Source organism: Pelobates fuscus, chromosome 1, assembly GCF_036172605.1.
Source record: "Pelobates fuscus isolate aPelFus1 chromosome 1, aPelFus1.pri, whole genome shotgun sequence".
In the NCBI taxonomy this organism is placed as follows: Eukaryota; Metazoa; Chordata; class Amphibia; order Anura; family Pelobatidae; genus Pelobates; species Pelobates fuscus.
The window spans coordinates 117892613-117913493 of NC_086317.1; the positions used below are offsets into that span (position 1 = coordinate 117892613).

At 41.0% G+C, this 20881-nt stretch overlaps 1 protein-coding gene across 1 annotated transcript in view; it reads right to left on the reverse strand.

Annotated features, from left to right (window-relative positions):
• The window catches only part of IL1RAPL1 (interleukin 1 receptor accessory protein like 1), a 1343461-nt gene that overhangs the window by 532370 nt on the left and 790210 nt on the right, over positions 1 to 20881 (reverse strand). The window lies entirely within an intron of this gene.

Genomic DNA, 20881 nt, shown 5'->3' on the forward strand with positions numbered 1-20881 from the left:
TACTTTACCAATGCATGCTTCTCGGGATGCCAGACCTGCAAGGTATGCTATATGCACCATAATCTTTGTAATATTGCAGAGTTGCTATGGTGCTTAATATGATCTTTAATGCAAAAAGGTGATTATTTTAGGGTCATTCACTAAGGTATGAATTACCAAGAATTCAATGTGAATTTAAAATTTAAAGTGACACTGGAGGCACCCAGACCACTTCATCTCATTGAAGTCCTTTGGGTACACTGTACCTGTCTCCCTTAGTTTTAGAGAAACTGCAAATTTTACATTGTAGTACTAAGACTGCCTTTAGTGGCATTAGAGGCAGTTCCACCGGTTCACAGAAACCCGTTACTGTTAGGAACAGGAACTTACATATATATTTATAGTTATTCCTAACAAACATGCTTTCTTTGCTAAAGGGTTGAAATCGCTCCAATTTTGTTCAGATTGTCAAACCTTAAATAACAAACTGCCCTTTCTATGCATTATTTGAATCAATAATTTATAACAAATCACATCTGACTAACTTCACCTATATTTAGTATAAAGAGAAGATACTATCTTAAGAGTTCAGCAGTACAGGAAACATAAACATTGATTTTGATTCTAGCTAAAATCCATCTGGCCAATGCAGTCTGCTCATTTCCTCATTGAAAGCATTGACATTGTTCTTGATTTTGTATCCTGTTTAGGACAGCAGTGTGCCTATTCCTAATCTTTGCAACCACTTAAGAAGAAATGGTTGATACCAGTGCTCCTTAACTCTCTCCTCAAGGCACACTTAACAATTCAGGATTTAGGGATTACCCAGGTGAATCTAATGTGTTTAGAAAAAAGAAAAAACACCTTAGCCTGTGTTTTTATTTTTTGTTTTTCTTTAAATACCTTAGACACGCCTGGGTAATCCCTAAATCATGGACTGTTAGGTGTGCCTTGAGGAGAGGGCTGAGGAGCACTGGTCTATATTGTCAAAAAAATCTGATCATAAGGGTCTTTCCTTGTTATACTCTAAAATTTGACTCTAGGTCAGGTCAGGCACTGTTCCTTTGCCCAGTGTGGAATTAGGAAAAACAGTATCTCCCCCAGAACCTCAAGTCAATAAAGTCATCAGGTTGTACTAATAGGGGGTAACCCTGATAAAGCTAATAATATAGCAAACAAAGACTATTTCTCAAACTTCTACAGCACCCCATTAGGTGACCGAGTAGAGAAAAAGAAGTAAAAGTGTACTAGTAAAAAATAAAAATAAACTATTTTATTAAGCTAAAAACAATAGCCCACTTATTAATAGGTAATCCAGAAGGTAGGTACTCAAGCTGAGTGCTCACTATAGGTAAACTCACAGGGGTAGGTAAACAGCGATAACTTGATGCAGGTAAACTCCCTGCTCCAATTACAATGCTAAACAGGGAGTGTACTGAGCCCTATAATGTATAAGTCAGATATAAATCACTCTATCCAGGTGACTCTCACCGTCCAGAGCACCAAAGGCCTCTATACACACTTCCCCATTAGCCAAAAATCCACATCTCCACCTGTCCCTGTTACCTCGGCACCGAGGCTAATGCCTACCAAAACTTCTGATCCTATTACTAGGCAAAATCAACAAAACGTGCTATCAAAAATAATCCAAGTGCAAAGAAATGCCCGACGCGCGTTTCGGTGTGTTAAAACACCGTCATCAGGGGCTAAAATGAGCATTCAGCTTGAGTACCTACCTTCTGGATTACCTATTAATAAGTGGGCTATTGTTTTTAGCTTAATAAAATAGTTTATTTTTCTTTTTTACTAGTACACTTTTACACGGTTGTACTTCTTTTTATCTACTCTTTCCTTGTTATGTATCCAATTTGTCAATTTAAGTTTGTTATAATCTGTTATAGAATTGATTATAGTTTAAGGAGGTGAGGAGCACACATTTGACCCTCAAGAGGTTGACATATTTCTGCATCTCTAATACTAGTGTATCTTTGTCTATTAAAGGGACATTATAGGAACCCAGACTACTTTGGCTCAGTGAAGTAGTCTGGAAGCAGTGTTCTCGATGCCTTAACCCTGCAGTGGTAATTATTGCAGTTTTTAATAAACTGCAATAATTACCTGCTAGGGTTAACTCCACCTCTAGTGGCCATCTAACAGACAGCCACAAGAGGGCTGGGTGCTTAGGCGACTTTTGCCTAACTGACACTGGGTGTCTTCACGCTATGCATGAGGACATCCAGCGTCACCCAAAAGCATTATACATTGCTTTCCTATCTAGGAAGTCCTAATGCACGCTCCATGCATGCGCATAGGTCCCGCCAGGCAGCAAATGCTGGAGGGGGAGGAGTGAAGGTGGAGCATGAACCACTGCCTTGGGACATCGATGCTGGAGTCAGGTAAGTGATAGAAGGGGTTTTTAGCCTCTTCTGCATCATGGGGAGGGAGGTGAGCTCCTTGAGGGGGGCAGTATAGTGAGTTATAGTGCCAGAAAAACTACTTTATTTTCTTGGCACTCTAGTTTCCCTTTAATTGTTTATGTCAAACTGAAATTACATTTACCTTTTACTTGTACAGACATATTTAGTGAATTTTTGAAAGGGTTACTCCAACCAAAAAAGTGTTTTAATAAAATGCTATTTTTGATTAGAATACCCTTTACTAGCATGCCTTCCACCAAAAGATTAAAAAAATGAGTAAAGAATAAACTTATCTATGATCCAGTGCCAAGGCCAGGTTCTCCCTGCATCCTGATCCTCCTTCAGTGATGGCATTCCACCTGATTTCAGAGGATGGACCGAGGGGAGGACTTTAACAGCACGGGTGGGAGGTGAGGGTAGGTGGAGATGCTGCCCTTGGTCATTTTTACTTCAGCATGCTAAGTGTGCTGATAACAGATGCTCGATATGGACAGAATTAGCCAGCCCCGAGCTCTTGTTCTGAGCTGACAATGCAGGAGGTGAAGTTACATCTCTGGCAGCAATAATGTTTTATCTGTCTGTGCAGTGTTTTATAGTAAAATGCATAACATACACTGTGCAAACAATATGTCCACTTCAAATCGCTTACATATTCATGATGCTCGAAGTAACTTTTTAAGGGACATACATCCATTTTTACAAGAAAGAAAGAAAGCAAAACAATGTGAGACTCTATTGAATTGCTATCTTCATTATATAATAGCACTTTCTGAGCAGCAGGAAAATGGTATAATGTGAAAGTGACGTATGATTGCACTTAACCACTTCACTTCCACTATCAAGCATAAAACTTTTATTTTTATATACTTGGCTGAATGTTTTTTTTTTTCCATATAGTCTTACTCATTCTCATTTATACATGAGGAATGATTACCAGTCTGTAGGTGAAAAGATTTGTCTGTCAGAAGCCACTGGTCACTAATTTAATAGGTGTGAGTGCTCCGAAAATGTAAACTCGCCCTTGCTTTTAAACAGTAAATTACGTTTCAGTAGGTTATTTCATTTCCTACAGTCATTTCACCATTTCTACTATTAGCATTACATTAATGTTACATATATGGATAAGGATTGCTATAGCAGTTGTACATACTTTTTTTCTTTAGAAATATATAATTTAGCTGTATTTACTGTATGTTGATTTTATGCTCAGATGCAGACATTCTTTGTTCATTCTGTTGCCACTTTTAGTAAGCTGTAATGCCAATAATACCATCAAGGTCCTTACAAAAATCTGAGCTTTTTTTAAAATTAATTTTTGTCACACCGACTGAAAGTGAGAAAAACAATTTAATTATACTTTCATGCTAATATTTCAGACCTGTGTGAAGTATAGCAAGATAAAGGATACTTTATAAAAGACACTTTCATATATCTTTTATACTAATTATGCATCCTTTGCTTTTAAGAAATGTTATGCAAATTAGAAGTAAAAGTGTTGAAACACTTTTCATTTGTGTTTTTTTTTATTCATTTGGATAAAACGTAACCTTGTAAGTCAATCAAATACATATAAATATTGTGATAAGAAATTGGTACATAATTTATTTCTTTTCTACGTTAGTACTATACTTGATCTTCCATGCAGATAATTTGTGCCTGACATGTATTTGGGTTACTTTTGCTGTAGGTAATATTCTGAGCACACAGCTTATTAAATATACCTTATCATGGAACATGCATGTATACAATACTGAGCTCTTGAAAAAATTGGCTACTAAATATTTATCTTATTGTATGCTTTCCTGCTAAATAAACCTTTCATATTTGTATATTTATTTTTAAATTCATATATTTAATACATATATGAAAAAATATATATTTTTTTTAAATCTATATTTATATATTATATGTTCTGCAAAAATATAAATATAGTTTTTTGTTTTACTGCCACTCACTTTCTTCCCTCTATTGATTACTTTTTCTTATTTGATCTGTGAACGAAATGGTGGTGTACTGTGAAATTTATACAAAAATATATATATATATATATATATATATATATATATGTATGTATGTATGTATGTATGTATATGTATATATATATATATATATATATATATATATATATATATATATATATATATATATATTGCAGTATACTGATTTTTTAAAATCTTTAAGCAGTTGTAACAAGCAGGAAATGTATGGTGATTTAATTTCACTTTCTCTTAATCCCTTTCTCACCTCACACAAATATCCTGAAATACAACATATAAGATGACTCACACACAGTATTATAAACCAAATGGGAATTTGGGGAATTCAAATTGAATTTAAAGGGAATCTCAAATTTAAGTCCAAAGTAACCAAACTGGAAGCATTAAACTTTCCAGCTCATCTAATTTGGCCTTAAATTTAAAATTTCTTTGAATTTACTTTGAATTCCTGACAGTAACCTTGAAACTGGATGCATATCCCTAAGGGAGAATAGAACAAGAGGAATTTTATAGGAATTACTAGAAAATTTATAATTTCCATAAAGAGCTGAAAGACTGGAGCATTAATTATTTAATATGCCAGCACGTTTCTGTTAAAGCAGGCATATGTAAGTTGATTTTATTAGTAATATAATAAATAGTATTTCCCAATATGAATAAAAAACAGAACTGAAGTTTCAGAATTCTTATTGGAACAGACAGAAAGGTAACTGCTTCTTTTACAGGATGTAAAACTTGAAAAGTTTCAGAAAAAAAACTTTACAGAGAAAGTTCCAACAATACTTTTTACTAGTTTAATATTCTTTACAGAGCTTTTTAGATTCATCATCAATTTAATCTTGAATATGTTGCATACAATAGAAGACATAAAGGTATTAATATTGGCTTACACGTTAATGACAGAATCTGACTTAATTAGATCATTTAATAAATGCAATACATTTTTACTTTAATGAAGTTTCATAAGAACAACTTTCTCAAAAAAATGCAATGTCATTTGCATTTCTTTTTAATTGCTCTGAAATGAACATAAAAAGATAAGGGAGCCAAGAGAGCTTATTAAAACTGAAATGAGGGCAAATGATAGATGAATTATATATCATTTTATTTCTTTGAGATATTCATGTTTCTTTTTTATGTACCAAATACATTTGATATATTTTCATCATATACAATGCAATAGAAAAAAACAAAAAAACAAAACACAGATTGGGCCGGTATGATATACAGGAAGCACAAGTATTGAATTATCATGTTAATTCTATTATTGATAGTAAGCACTTCTATGGATACAGATAATATGTATTATACAATTAATACATGTTTTTGACTGTATCTCTTTATAAACAGTCAGGAATTGGAATTGTCAGGAAATTAACAAATTTTACAGATTTTACGCTGTAAACATATAGGAGATTTTTTGGTATTTCAATTTTTTTTGTCTAAAATGCAAAAATTCTTGATCGATTCTTAACAAATTCTAGTTAAGTAAATAGCAACATGTGAATTGTAAAATGTAGCACTTTCTGAGTAGGAATGAATCTCCAATTTAAAATTGAGAGGTTTATTTTTTTTCATGCTTAACTGCATTATTTCGACCTTAAACTTAACAATTCATTGACGGAATTTACTGAAACCTAACATTACAGCCTGATAATGCAAAAGTCTGTTAGTTTACCAATCTATGAATATAAACTTTTAGAATTTGTAACACAATTGCAGAGTACTAACCTGGCACCCCAAATGTTGTGGACTACATCTCCCATAATTTGCTTACAGCCATAATGCTCAGTAAGCATCAGTGGAAACAAAGTTCTCAATATCAGGAATGCAGATGTTTGCCTAACCCTGCTTTAGAGATTGGGTTTTCTTTAAATCTGTGGGGACTTGGTTTACTATTAAACATCGACTCATTGTCATTTCATCAGCAGTCTATAAATGTAGATAACCCAATGTCATTTTTTTTCTCCATTTTTGATGTATAGCCTACAAAAGTGTGCATCTAAAATTAGATTGAATTTGAATCCAAATGTATTACCCATCTTAATGGCTCTTGTCATTCTTGAATAATTGAAGATATACTCTGTGATGATAAGTCCATAGCCAGAATTAAGTTGTCAAAATAATCCCAAATGAGAACAACTGAGAATGCTACTGTGGGAAGCAGATAGTTGATGTAATTTTGTGAAAATGTGTCCCTAAAAGGTTCCTCCAGAAGCAGACCTATTTGTTTGTATGCATCATATAGATACTGCATTAAAATATATAGAACAAAAAGACAAAAATTAAATAATACAAAAGATGCACACTATTGAAATCCCTGCATTTTATTTAAATCCAAATACTTTGCCCTTTCTTTGGTTTGCCCTGCCCAGACCAGTAGGTGCTTCAGTCAACTGTAGTACACACATGCTACAGGAGTTGTGAAATGATCCATACATCTCTTTATAGTGGTGTTTTATAGGCACAGCAGGGCTTTCTGGAAATTGTAGTTTGTTGCCACATTTCTATTCTAGAAAGCCAAAACCAAAAAACTTTTCACAAAACCTTCCTGGGCCTTACATACAGCTGCATTGTTGGGGGGAAAAGAGAAAAACTCTAGGCTGGGGAAGGAGGTACACAGGGTGGGTTCATGAAGCTAAACTATTTATTATTAAAACAAACTTTTGGGTTAAATAAAAAGATCCACCTTAACTAAAGGCAAGTCAACCTATATATTGCACCTAACGTCAATAAATGTATACAAATCTCAAATATTCAAAAAATGTATACATATAATGTTTGTATCTTGCAATTATGTATTACATAATCGTTACTAGAGAACCATTTTTGATGTTTGAAATTTGTATTTAATGCTACACATTTAACTATATTTAGGAGAAGATTTAACCCCTTAAGGACCAAACTTCTGGAATAAAAGGGAATCATGACATGTCACACATGTCATGTGTCCTTAAGAGGTTAAGCAAGTTAAGAGTTAGGGGATTTAGGTTCAGGATTATCTGTATCATATCCAACCAGCAGAAACACTCTAAAATAGTAATGTGATGATATAAATAAGTAAAATACAAAAAAAGACACATTACACAATTTGACATGCCTTCTCTTTTCTTCTTGATTTCCTATGTATAAAATTGTATCTGATTACATCACACAAAGGTGACTCTAACCCTGTAATGAGAAGCAAGATCTGATGGAAAAAAAAAAAGTCGAATGAATGTACTTTACTCTTTTCACTAACCAAATTGAGTTCAGGTCAGACCAAAACATAAGTAATTAGAGGCATATTGCACTTTAAAATGAATGTGTGTTGAGATTCAATTTGTTTCTCTAAACCACAATGAGTAATGAAAAAGGGAAAATGCAATAATTCATATTTATTATATTGTTTTGAAGCTTATTTTCAAGCAATGTACACTATGTTCAGCAATGAATAACACAGAATCATTTTAGTGTCAGATTAGTGAAAGAAAGCTATAACGGGGACGTTTACACATTCAATATGTATATTATGAAAATGTAGCTCAATGCTAAACATGCTGCAATAAATCACATTTTTATTCATGGCAAAGTTGATTATATTTTATTGTTATTCCATCATGCAATAATTCCATAAAATGATGGATAACCACTTTGAAATATACTTTGGATTTGTAGATTCATTAAAATTTGACTTCTAAAGTTGAACTGTAAACACATTGTATTATGCTGTATATGATTTTATGATAGAAAAGAGTACATTTATTTCACATCAGATAGATCAAAGCTTTGTTGGTAAAATTTTACAGATCTTGTGTGTTTTGTATCAATCTATCTATAAAGATAGATAGATAGATAGCAAAAATAATAAGCAAAATATAGCAAGTATAGACAGTCCTCCACTTACCGACCAAGTTCTGTTCGTATGACTTAATCGTAAAATGAATTGGTCTGTAAGTGAGGATGCACTAGACCAGTTTACTAGCACAGGGAATCCGGCAAATCTATGTTCAAGGGAAATTCCCCAAAATAGATTAGCTTACTAGTGCAGGTAATTGCAGAAATCTATGTTCTGTGAAAATTCCCCAAACATAGAACAGCTCTCTAATGTGGAGAATCCCTTAAATTTCCACACTAGAGAGCTAGTCGTATGTCCTAGCAGTCAGAAAGCAGGAAGGTCGCAAAGTGAGGACCACCTGTATAGCACACACGTTTAGTATAGCTACTATCATCCTAAATTAGGTTAGTTCATAATTGTGGTTTTCCAGGTAAAATATTGTCCGTGTTTGATTGTATAAATAATTCAATTTAGGCTCAGTTGAAATTGCCCATAAACAAAATTTCTGCAGAATTATTATTTTTTTTTTCTCGTAGAGTGCCATGTTATTCTTTGTATAGCATGCCAAAGTCCTTTGCAAAGACTTGGATGACTTTTATGTACTTTGTGAGTTTTAAATGGTGTGTAAATATCTGTGGTAAACTGCTTCAGCTCAAACTTGTAGCAAACTTGTAAATGAGGACTTGACAATTATGCCTTCATGTTTCAGAAAGGTAAAGCAAAATGTCTTATTTAAACAGTTTGAAGGCGTGGCAGCATGGCTTAATGCCTTGTCTCCAAGTCCACTGGATATGAGATCCTGGACTGGATTTAGAAAATTAAATTGGGTGGTCATCCTGCAGGCCTCCACAATAACATCACACAAGGAAAAGCCTATGGCAGCGTCAATGGAGAAAAGGTATGTAAAATTATTTGAACAAAGGGGAAGAGTCAGCACTAAATAATAAGAAATAATAAGCAGCAACCCAAGAAAGGGAATCCCTCAAGACCCCAAATAAAAAAAGCTAAAATATGTGAATGGGGTAAGGGCTGCTCTGAAAGCTAGTAACAGTAGTCTAAAACAGTAGACCAAATGGTCTACATGGATTAAACACCAACAAATAAACCTATATAAGTAATAGGAAATGGTGAGGAATAAAACATCTCACTTAAGACAACAGAATAAAAATAGATAATAAAATATAATATGGAGGTTAAAAAGTCATATAAAAGTCTCACTAATATATTTAGATAAGGTAGGGGTACAGTCCTCTGGAGTTGATCTGTCCGGATTGGTAAAATATCAGAATATGTGGAGACAAAGAGGGAGAATACAACAAACAGCCGATAGCGTAATATTGTAAAATCCAATGGTAAAAAAAATAAAAGGAAGGTAATACACTCACATTTGTGAGAGCTTTAACCAGCTCTGGAGTAAAGGGTGTGTAGCAGTATAATCCACGCTAAAGAATATACTGGAGAGGTGCGTCCGTCACTCTGGCCTGGTAGATTAAGTGCTTCAAGGTATATATAAAAACAGCAATAGTGCTCTCAGTATATAAGGATAGAGTAATAAAATATATATAAAATATACTCACAAGTGTAGAGCAGGAGGTACTGCTCTATCAATACAGCGTTGGTGGAATGATCCCCACCTAGGATTTCTTGAGTCAGGATACAAGAAAAGAATAAAAAGGTGCCATGAAGAAAAATAATAAAAAGTGCATATAAAATCCAATAAAATAAAAATTGGTCCTATAAAAAGGGTAACCAAATAATTTTTATTGGTCACCGGTACGCATGGGGCCACCCCTTTAAGCTAATTGTCAGAAAAGACGGCAGGTTCCTTTCCCTCTCACGGCCTGAAGAAATCCCTGCTCTCCTGGAACAGCTGGGCCTTCCGCAGCTTTCTGAGACACCACTCTCCGCAGCTGGCACTAGCTCACGCCAGCCACCGAGTAACAACCCACCAGCAAGATCCGAAGATTTCCAGCACCGGAATGCGGTGCTGTAAAGGACATACACCATAAATAATTGAAGAGGGCGAAGCGACACAATGGAGGAAGCAGCCTGTCTGGACGCCCATGCCCCCTCTCCCAAGACTCACCGAACTCAAACTCACAGCATCACACCTGCATACTCCGCACCGACGACAGAAGCACCAGATACACAGCCGCCTCTGAAAACGCCGCCTGCACCCAAGCTGTACCCAGCACCATCGCCCACAGACCGACCGCAGATAAAGGACTCCAACGCCGGGCCATCTCCCGCCATCACACCTCACAGGGAGCGCCCTCATCAGACGACAGAAGGGCCTGGACGAGCAGACCTGAATTGCAGAACTGGGGACTCTGGACTAAATATTGCAAGTACTATGCAACGGACACTACACCATACACGAGATCCGCCAAATGACCACGGACAGGGACACTGGGCACCATGCACTGACACAGGGCCTGTTGGCTGGGGGGGCGACCGGGGGGGAGTTGGGGACACGGGGGGGAATGGGAATGCGGGGGGAGGAGAGGGGGGTTCTCGGGGGGGAGGGAAGGGATGGACTGACCACCGACCCCCACTACACTGAGAAATGACAAACCAGACCAACGAGACCGGACAGCAGACCCCCCCACTCCCACCACGAACCCCGACATGACATGGACCGGGGACACCCCCAACCCTGAACTCACGAGCCACAACAGGCCAGATACCCCAGCCCCACAGGGGCCGCACAACAGCAAGGAGAGCTAACACCTCACTTGACAAGAGCTACCGCCACATGCACAGCCCTCGGTACCAACAGAGAAAGAATAGGTGACCGGGACGCCAGAGGGCGGTATACCGGCCGGAGACATTAGCTACCAACCAGAACCAGGGCACGGACCCTAACTGGCCGGGACGCTGCACAAGCAATAAGACCCAGGCACCGACAAAGAGCCATAACTCTCACCGACCAAAGACTAGGTGAGCACATTCCCGCACAGCTCACCGACAACCACGACCACCAGACAGACCACCATGGGAAACTGGCAAAGGGGCGCGATAACCACAACGCACCAGACAGGCAGCTCCCGAAAACCACGCTACTTTTCCCTTCTTCGTTTGTAGGCTACTCCATGCTCTTGGAAAATTCTTGTGTTCGCATATTTCTCTTCGGCTATCCTTATACTTTGTAGACAAAATGTTATATGGCTACCTGTTTGCTTCCATAATACGGAGGGGGGACAAATACAACAAAATAACACAAGAACAAAACAAAAACACACAGAGGCTGCCAGGGTAGGGACATACCACACTCAAACAGGCGCAAACACCACCCACACAACCCCAACCTGACGCGGGGAGCCAATCGAGGGGTCGGTGGTGACCATGGCACAAGTCAGACCGCCCACGCACACGGGGCGCTCCCAATACACCCAGGGCAACACAGCCCAGCGCACAACACGACAAAGCAGCGCCCTAACGTGCCGCAGACCAGATACCATGCCAGTAAGGCACTGCCACACAACCCGCTCAGCACGTCACGCTACCTTGGACCACCGTCAGGGGGAACAAATACAAAGACAGGGAGGGCCAGATCAGGGTAGACCCTACCCACCACTACGCTTTCCCGAACTCACACACCCCCAAGCAACCCCACAAGGGGACTCCAAGACACAGCGAGCCATCGCACACAACTCAGCTCCACGCCAGACGCAGCAACCACCGCACAACTCTATAGCCTCCAGGCAACAGGACAGCGCACTCAGGTAGCATAAAGTTACGGCACAGTTGCCAAAGTTCTAGACGCACCACAATCTGCAAATCTCACACACAACGGCCACTAAATGCACACCACCTAGCAAATACAAAGACCCACCCTCCCTCATGGCGTCCCTCCGCCCGTCTCCTCGTCCCCCTCCCCCATCCCCACTACTGGCTCAACCACCACAAATCACTCAGAGGCAACTCAAAGGCGAACCCTGCCACCGCTTGCGAACTCCTCCCTTACAGGCCTCTACTTCCCTGGGGGCCACCACACGGACCCCAGATCTTGAGACCGAACCCCCGCCTACCTCACAACTGGCCATATAGATAAGTCCAGTTCACAACTCGCCAACCCTCAGGGAACGGCCTTCCGGCCGGCCACGCCCGCGTGGGGGGGCCCAAAAACCCTCTCCCCCTCCTGACCACACACCAAACTAACTACCTACTAACTAACCACCCACCCCCAAAAAAGGGTTCCACCCCCCTACAGTACCCCCATCATCCGCCCCCGGCATAGCCGTAAACACCAACTCGGCATGGCACCACAGAAGCTCACGATCCGCCTCACCTCACTCAACGTAACGGAGTGAACTCACCAGGCAAGAGGCACGGGATCCTACGCTGGGCAAACCGCACGGGGGCGGACATCGTCCTACTCCAGGAAACTCTCTTCACTGATCACAAACATTTCCCACTGGTTAACAGACACTTCAAAAGGTACTACTTAGCCAATTCCTCAGAACCAAAAAACAAAAGGGGTCGCAATCTTACTGCGCAACTCCTGCCCACTGGAAGACATACAAACCCACAAAGATCCAGCAGGGAGATTCCTCTTCCTCACCGGGCGTATGGGCACGAGCCCGCTAACGATATGCTCGCTATATGCACCCACCATTCCAGACATCACATTCTGGCCCACCTTCAAGGCCCACCTAACCAGCCTATCTGCTAAACATTTAATCATCGGGGGCGACTTTAACGCAACACACTCGCCTGTCATAGACCGCAGAACGACCGTGCGAAGCACGCCCGCCCCGACCAGAAATGACAAACTGTATGCCGATTTCCTCAACGACACTTCCCTGCTAGACGCCTGGAGAATCCAGCACCCGTCCTCAAAGGACTACACCTTCTACTCCCACACACACCAGTCATATTCTCGTATCAACGGCTTTTTAGTCTCTCATGCTGTCCAACCTTGGACCACCCACACACACATAGGCAACATCGCGTGGTCGGATCACGCGGAAGTCACGCTAGCAATACAAGTCCCACAACTAGCATGGCCCTGGCGTTGGAGACTAAACCCATGGATCCTAAAAGACATGGCAACGATCCACACGGTGACTCAGAACCTCAAATCTTATTTTGATCTCAATACCAAGGACGACGTACCGCCGACAACAGTTTGGGCGGCCCACAAACCCACAATTCGAGGCAATCTCATAGCGATAGCCACGGCCCTCAAAAAGCAACGATTGGCGAAACTGACGGACGCCCTGGCAAACCTAACAAAGCTCGAAACCCTCCATAAACCCCATCCCTCAGAGGCACTGATGGCGCAACTCACAGCTACACGCGCACTCATTAAACAACTCTCGGCCGTAGATGTGGCAAGAAACCTCATGTGGTCCAAACAACGATTTTATGAGAAGGGCAACAAAGCAGACTCGCTCCTAGCGCATTGCCTTAAGAAAAGGCAAGATACCAAGAAAATCTTGAAAATACGAACCCGATCGGGGGAGATCACGACGACCCCAGAAAAAATAGCCCAAGAATTCCTCCAATTCTACACCAACCTATACAATCACACCGCACAGTCACCCCAGGAGGATCTCCGCCTTTCTACGACCCCTCAACCTACCCTCTTTATCCAGCGCGGCGCAAGCAAGATTGGAATCACCCATAGAAGCCGAAGAACTAGCCCAAGTCCTAAAGACACTCAAACCGATGAAGAGCCCGGGACCTGATGGCTTCACAGGCCTTTATTACAAGACCTTCCAGGCGATATTAATCCCGCCGCTCTGCAAAGCTTTTAACTCACTGCTGGAGGGACACTCGCTTCCCCCAGATGTGCTGGCAGCCGACATCTGCCTTCTGCCCAAACCAGGGAAAGAACACCTTGACCCGGGGCACTATCGCCCGATCTCCCTCTTGAATACCGACCTGAAAATCCTAATGAAAGCCCTGGCCAATCGCCTCAACCCATACCTTCCAACAATGATCCACCCAGACCAAGTCGGTTTTATCCCCAAACGCCAAGCAGTGGATAACACTAGAAGAGCATTCGACGCAATCTGGTACTCCCAACACAGGCAAATCCCGACAGTGGTGCTTTCGTTGGACGCGGAGAAGGCCTTTGTTCGCCTCCTCTGGCCGTACATGTACAGCGTTCTCGCGCACTTATAATTCCCACCTGGTTTTTTAAACTTCATCAAAGCAATATATCACCACCCAACAGGTAAACTCTTACTTCCCAACATCGAAGCCCAAACTTTCAAGATAGCTAACGGTACCAGGCAGGGGTGCCCCCTCTCCCCTCTGCTCTTCGCGATCTCTCTAGAGCCCTTATTACAGGCCATTCGCAACCACCCAGCTATCCGGGGGGTACAGATCAGACGCGAGGAGTACACCGTAGCGGCATACGCGGACAATGTCCTGCTAACAATGACGGATCCCATCCCATCCCTGCAGGCCACGCTCGACTTGATCGCCGAATATTCCATCATATCGGGATACAAAATCAACGTGTCTAAATCAGTACTCATGCCGATAGCACTGGAACCTACACAACTTAAACTGCTCCGCCACCTATTTCCTTTCCACATCACCACAACTTCTCTCACCTACCTGGGCATTAGACTAACCCCTGCACTTGGAGACACATATAGCCTCAACTACAAACCGCTACTCGCAACAGCGCACACAGACCTGCAGCGCTGGGACAAACTGGGTGTGTCTTGGCTGGGAAGATTCCCGAGATTCCTTTACCTCTTCCAAACACTACCCGTCCCGATACAGAAAACGGACTTTAAACACCTCCAAACCACCATTGACAGGTTCATATGGAAAGCAAAACGACCCAGGATATGCAGGACAATGATGTATGTCCCCAAGCATAGAGGTGGACTGGGCTTACCCAACTTCCAACATTACTACCATGCCGCCCAATTGGCTCACATCCAACAATGGCACGCACCCCCGGGATCCAAAAGGTGGGTGGACCTGGAACATGACATCATGGGCTGGGACCTACCCACCTCATACATGTGGGTGCCTCGTACATACCGACCACTGCCACCGCCCACCTCTCCGGCAATCACCCATACATTGACCCTCTGGGACAAGCTCAACCCCAGATACGACTTATCCTCCTTCCTCTCCCCGGTAACTCCGATCTATCGCAACAAGCTTTTCCCACCAGGAATGACTGCAAAAATTTCACAGCCTTCGACCAGCGTGACATCTCTAGACTACTGCATCTATATAACCAAGGAGAGATTCGAAAGTACCATGATCTCCCGAGCGCAGAAACGCTGACCACAGCAGACCATTTCAGACCATATACAACTTAGAGACCTGGCTCAACAGCCAATGATTAAACAAGCAGGCACGTCCCCCCAATGGCGTTTGAGAAACAATGCTTTGAGGCACCGCTCCAAACAGGCCAAATCTCCAAACTCTATGACACCCTGACGACCCAGGCTACGCAAATTAACCTCACTTACATCACGGCATGGGAAAAAGACCTAGGGCCGCCAGACGACCCGAGCGATTGGGCAGATATATGGGCAGCGACGAACTCCCTAACCGTGTGCATCACGCACAAAGAACAAGCATACAAGACCATGTTCCGCTGGTATTTGACACCACACAGACTTCACAAAATGGGACAAAAGTCCAATGACGGGTGCTGGAAGCTCTGCTGGGAAACTGGCACCTACCTACATTGCTAGGGGAACTGCCCCAAACTCAAACCACTATGGGCCGAGTTGGGCGACCTCCTAGAAACGATACTTGACAAACCGATCACCCCGCAGCCATGGACCATGCTACTGAGCAAACCACTGGAGGTACTAACCAGGAACGAAAACAAACTGGCCGCCAGGATCACACTGGCGAAGCGAAGGGCGATAACGGAATTATGGGCCGATAAAAGGATTCCCAAGCTTTCAACCATAATTAGCAAAGTTAAAGAAACCTGCGACCTAGATGAATTAACGGCACATATACATGACACGTACAACACATTTCACCGAATCTGGGATCTTTGGGATCTGAATTACACGAAAATAAACATAAAATAAAGCGTCAGCTGCTCTTAACTACCCATCCCCTACTCTGCCACCGAAGTCTCCACGAACAGGATAGACACGGCAGGCGACGAAAGCCGTCACCGACACAAAAATGGCATACCCAGCCAAGACACTGCAACAAGGAACCTCTCCCCTTTCCTGCACCCTCCTCCTCTCCCCCCCACCCCACACCCCATCCCATCCCCATCCTACAGGGGCCTGGCTGGCGTGGGCGCGCAGGGCTGGAGGCCGGCCCACACCCAAGGCAACCCACATTCCCCTTGGCTGACCCCACACAAGACCTGGGCAGATAGGACTGGGATAGGATGGGGAACGACCCCGACAGGCGATGTCTCAAACACACATAACCAATCCCAGAACCACAACACCAGGGACTAGCACCGGAAACGGTCTAGCACGAAACCACCCCAGCACGGGACGCGGACCTTCTGAACTCGAGCCCCCGATTGAACAACTAAGCTCCAATGGAGGGTCACGCCCCTATCCACCCCCCCCCTCTTAGATCACCATCAAAACAAGCTACACAACTCTTCACTCTTCCCCCTCTCCTCCCCCCCACCCCCCACGAACGAACCCCGGACATGGGAGCATCAAACTCCAACCATGACGGGCTCCGAACATACTATATAACCCACACTATCCCCCCTAAGTCATACAGGTACGAGGACACCCCCCCTACCACACACGCACACATACACACAACGTACTACACCACACAGCTAAGTACTACCACAACACAAGGACCACTCGGGCAACCACAGTCCTACAGGGCATCCACTAGGCAAACACCAACGGTCCAAATGGAACCCACAACTCGAGACACAATTGAGAGCTCTGAGACCTGGAACACAAACCACACACCACAAGAACACTCATACGAGGGTATAGAAACACGGAACGAGAACTAACATGTATCACAATGCAAAAGCGAATATACCTGTTGCCCCTCCTCTTTCCTCTTCTTTTTAAATTTCTGTACCCCACAATTGCATATTGTACTATGTGAACCGAAAATGCACAAACAAAGAATTTACAAAAAAAAAAAAAAAAAAAAGAATTTACAAAAAAAAAAAAACAAAGAAGGGGAGAGGGAGGGAAGAGAGGAAACAGGCGAATACGATAGACACCATTGTATGCAAATCGTGAATACATGTACTAAACGAGAAACATTGCTACAACAAAGCTTGCTAAAGTTTTCGTTACCTTTTTTTTCTATTTCTCTTCTTCAAATTAAAAATGTATGCACACCTAACAGGCCACATTATTGTACTAACATAAACATGCAAAATGAGCCTGCTAACGCTGTTGTGGCGACACAGGCACTGTTGTACATACCTGCATACCTAAAAATAAAGAATTTATAAAAAAGAAAATTGTGGTGACTAGAGTGTCCCTTTAACTTACTTTGAATGTTTTGTCCCCTGCTATGGAAATCACACACAGTAGGCTCCTATAGGTTCTAGCAAGCTATTAGCAATGCCAAAGATAAGACATTTTCAATTAAACAGACTGTGCAATAAAGGAAGTATAAACATTAGATCTTACTTTACAGGGAGTGTTTAGAAGTGTCTTGTAAGTCACATGTAAGGAGGTGTGACAAGGGATGCATAAACAAAGTGATTTAAAGGGACACTATAGTCACCAGAACATCTATATATGTAGTTGTTCTGGTGAGTATAATCATTGCCTTCAGTCATTTTAATGCAAATACTGCCTTTTCATAGAAAAGGAAGTGTTTAAATTGCCCATAGGGACACTTCCAAATATCCAGTCCTCAGATGGTCACTGGAGGTGCTCCCTGGCTCAGTGCTGCACAGTAGGCAGCACTGCCATTTAGCGTCTCCACACACTGCATGGGGATGCTGAATTTTCCTTATAGAGATCCATTGATTCAATGCATCTCTATGAGGAGGTGCTGATTGGCCAACACAGCATTTGGCCCCACCCCTTGCTGATTTTAGCCAATCCAATGCTTTCCCCATGGGAAAACATTGGATTGGCTAAAAATCAGCAATTCTGATGATGTCACCAAGGGGATGTGGCGAGTGCCGGCGGACCTGCGCAGCGCTGAAAAATCACGTTAATTTTAATTGCTTTTAAGGGGGCTAAAGGGGGCAAGCACTATAGGGTCAGGAATACATGTTTGTGTTCCTGACCCTATAGTGTTCCTTTGACTACTAAATGGCATAGAATTGAGTAGTGAGGCTTAAGGGGCATATTATATACACCGAAACTGTCAGAATAACCTAGAGTTGTTTTGGTGACTATAGTGTACCTTTAAGCAAGATGAGACAAACAAGCAACTTCTATATCCACTTCACACACACAAAGAAAGAAAATATTCAGCCAGGTTCAAACTCCTCTGCACCTGCACATGTAGATAATCCACACACAAAATCCAACCATCACGTACACAACACTCAACCAGCCAGCCCACACTCAGCTTTGCCCTCCCCCCACATATAGCTCTCTACACACCCTACCCTACACACACATACTCAGCCAATACACTCTGGACGTGCACATTCCAATTCAAATGCATTGTGATTTATCCAAATTTGGGGTGATTTGTCTGAAATCCCAAACTCCAAACACTACATGGATGAACTGCAAAACAAACAAAATGGACAGTGAACAACCAATTTTGACCAAAGAACAGATAGTTTTTATTTTATTTTATCTACTTATTAATAAAAGGCATATATCACCTAAACAGTGACATTATTCACCTTTCTTTTATTTGTAAGAGTAAAGGAAGCATCAATTAGTGTGGCTTTTTTTGTTGTTTATATATTTGGAATAAGCAGAATTATAGCATCCAAAATAATTTTCTGTCTATTTGTATTGCATTATGCATTGTAATTGGAAAGTAGAATAAAATACCATTTTCTTCGATCATGTTTTATGAAGACTGATGATAAGGAGGTTGATAAATAAAATAACTGATGATTGAAGCAAATTTTGAAGGAAAAAAAAAAGAAAATTACATGGCAACTACAGTTTAAAGTGTAGAAAATTGAACCTTACTTGGAAAACTATAAAGATTGAGAACGGTGCTAACGATAATATGTGATTCACTACAGATAAATCAAGCTAGAAAAATATTATTCAACTTGTCCAAAGCTTGAAACTATATAGAAAAAGAGCATAATAGTATTTTATGTCACATAAGTACCAAGTGATGTAGAAAATAAATGGACAATTATATTGAACTACAAATATTCTACAACATATACCTTGTGTACCCCCCAAAAAATAAATGCATGAGTAAAAAATAAAAACAAAACAAACAAAAAAAATTGAACAAAAGATGATATTAATAATGTGTTGAAATATACACATATTGGTGGATTTAAATCCCATTATGAATGGTGGCAATTGTCCAAGTTCTGAACCAAAACAAAACCTAGAATTTGAACTACATGTATGTTTAGACATAATTTACCTTTTTTTATATGCAGGAGAAATATGGCTTTCATTTCACTGGAAATATTTAGTTATGAAACATAATTTAATATGAATAACATCTAAACATGTGTGAGAAATTAAGAATTTTTTTTTAAAGTTCTGCATAACATTCTAACTATGATATCACGATACTGATAGATTTTACTGCAATAAATTACATATGTGCTGTGATGACCCAAGAGTACAACAATGCCCCTCGTGTGCAGGTTTTATGGGATTTTGGAAAGTTACGGGGTCAAATATAGGGCTGGTATTTCTGCTGGGCTGTTTTATGTATTTATAGATACATATATACATCTATGAACCAAAATTCTATCAGTAGAGATCAGAAGATATGGTTGCCCTGGCAGGATTAACTGGTCTGAGGTAAATAATTGGGAGAGAGGATGGGGGTGACTACAAGCTTCTCCATTAGTTGGGAGTTACTTTGCAATGGTGTACCAACAGTTCTGTTAGTCAAGGGATTTCATTTTACTGTTTCCTATTGTTTACCTATTTTACTTAAACAATTAGATGTAGTCTATCTATCTGACAGCTCAGTTTAAAACATATGGAGTACAATTTTTTTGTCATTGTTATGTAGACGCAAGCTTGGGACAAAAAAATGTTTTGTAAAATGCTTTTAATTATGTAAAATAAAGGTTTGCAAAGGCCAGATTTGAAAATGCCACTAATGCCTTTTGCTGCTTTTTTAAATAAAGATTTTTTTTTTTAAATGCGGTGTAAACATGGAAGGCAAGAAGTTGGTTTTAGGGGAATCTGAGATGAGCAGTGAAGGGGAGGTGGGATCAGAGAAGGATACATTAAATGAGTATTAATAGAGAGAGGATCAGTACTATGATTACAAACATAGTGATTACTATGACTACTACAACAGTGTCACAGAGGTTGTGAAAGGTTTGAGGAAAGAGCAAGGCTTCTTAAGTGAATCCATGGAAACAAGATTGATGATCATCAAGGATAGAGTGTTAATGCTGAGAACTTTAGTTATTTGGGTGTATACAAGGCACTGTAGAGACTCAGAAGTAAGTTAGAGTAATGATATTGGGTGGTAGTTTGCAGATGTAGTAGGGTCAAGAGGTGGCTTTTTAAAAATAGAATGTCTGAAGGAAATTGTTCCCTTAGAGAGGGAGATATTAAATAACTTTGTTAGGAATGTGACAA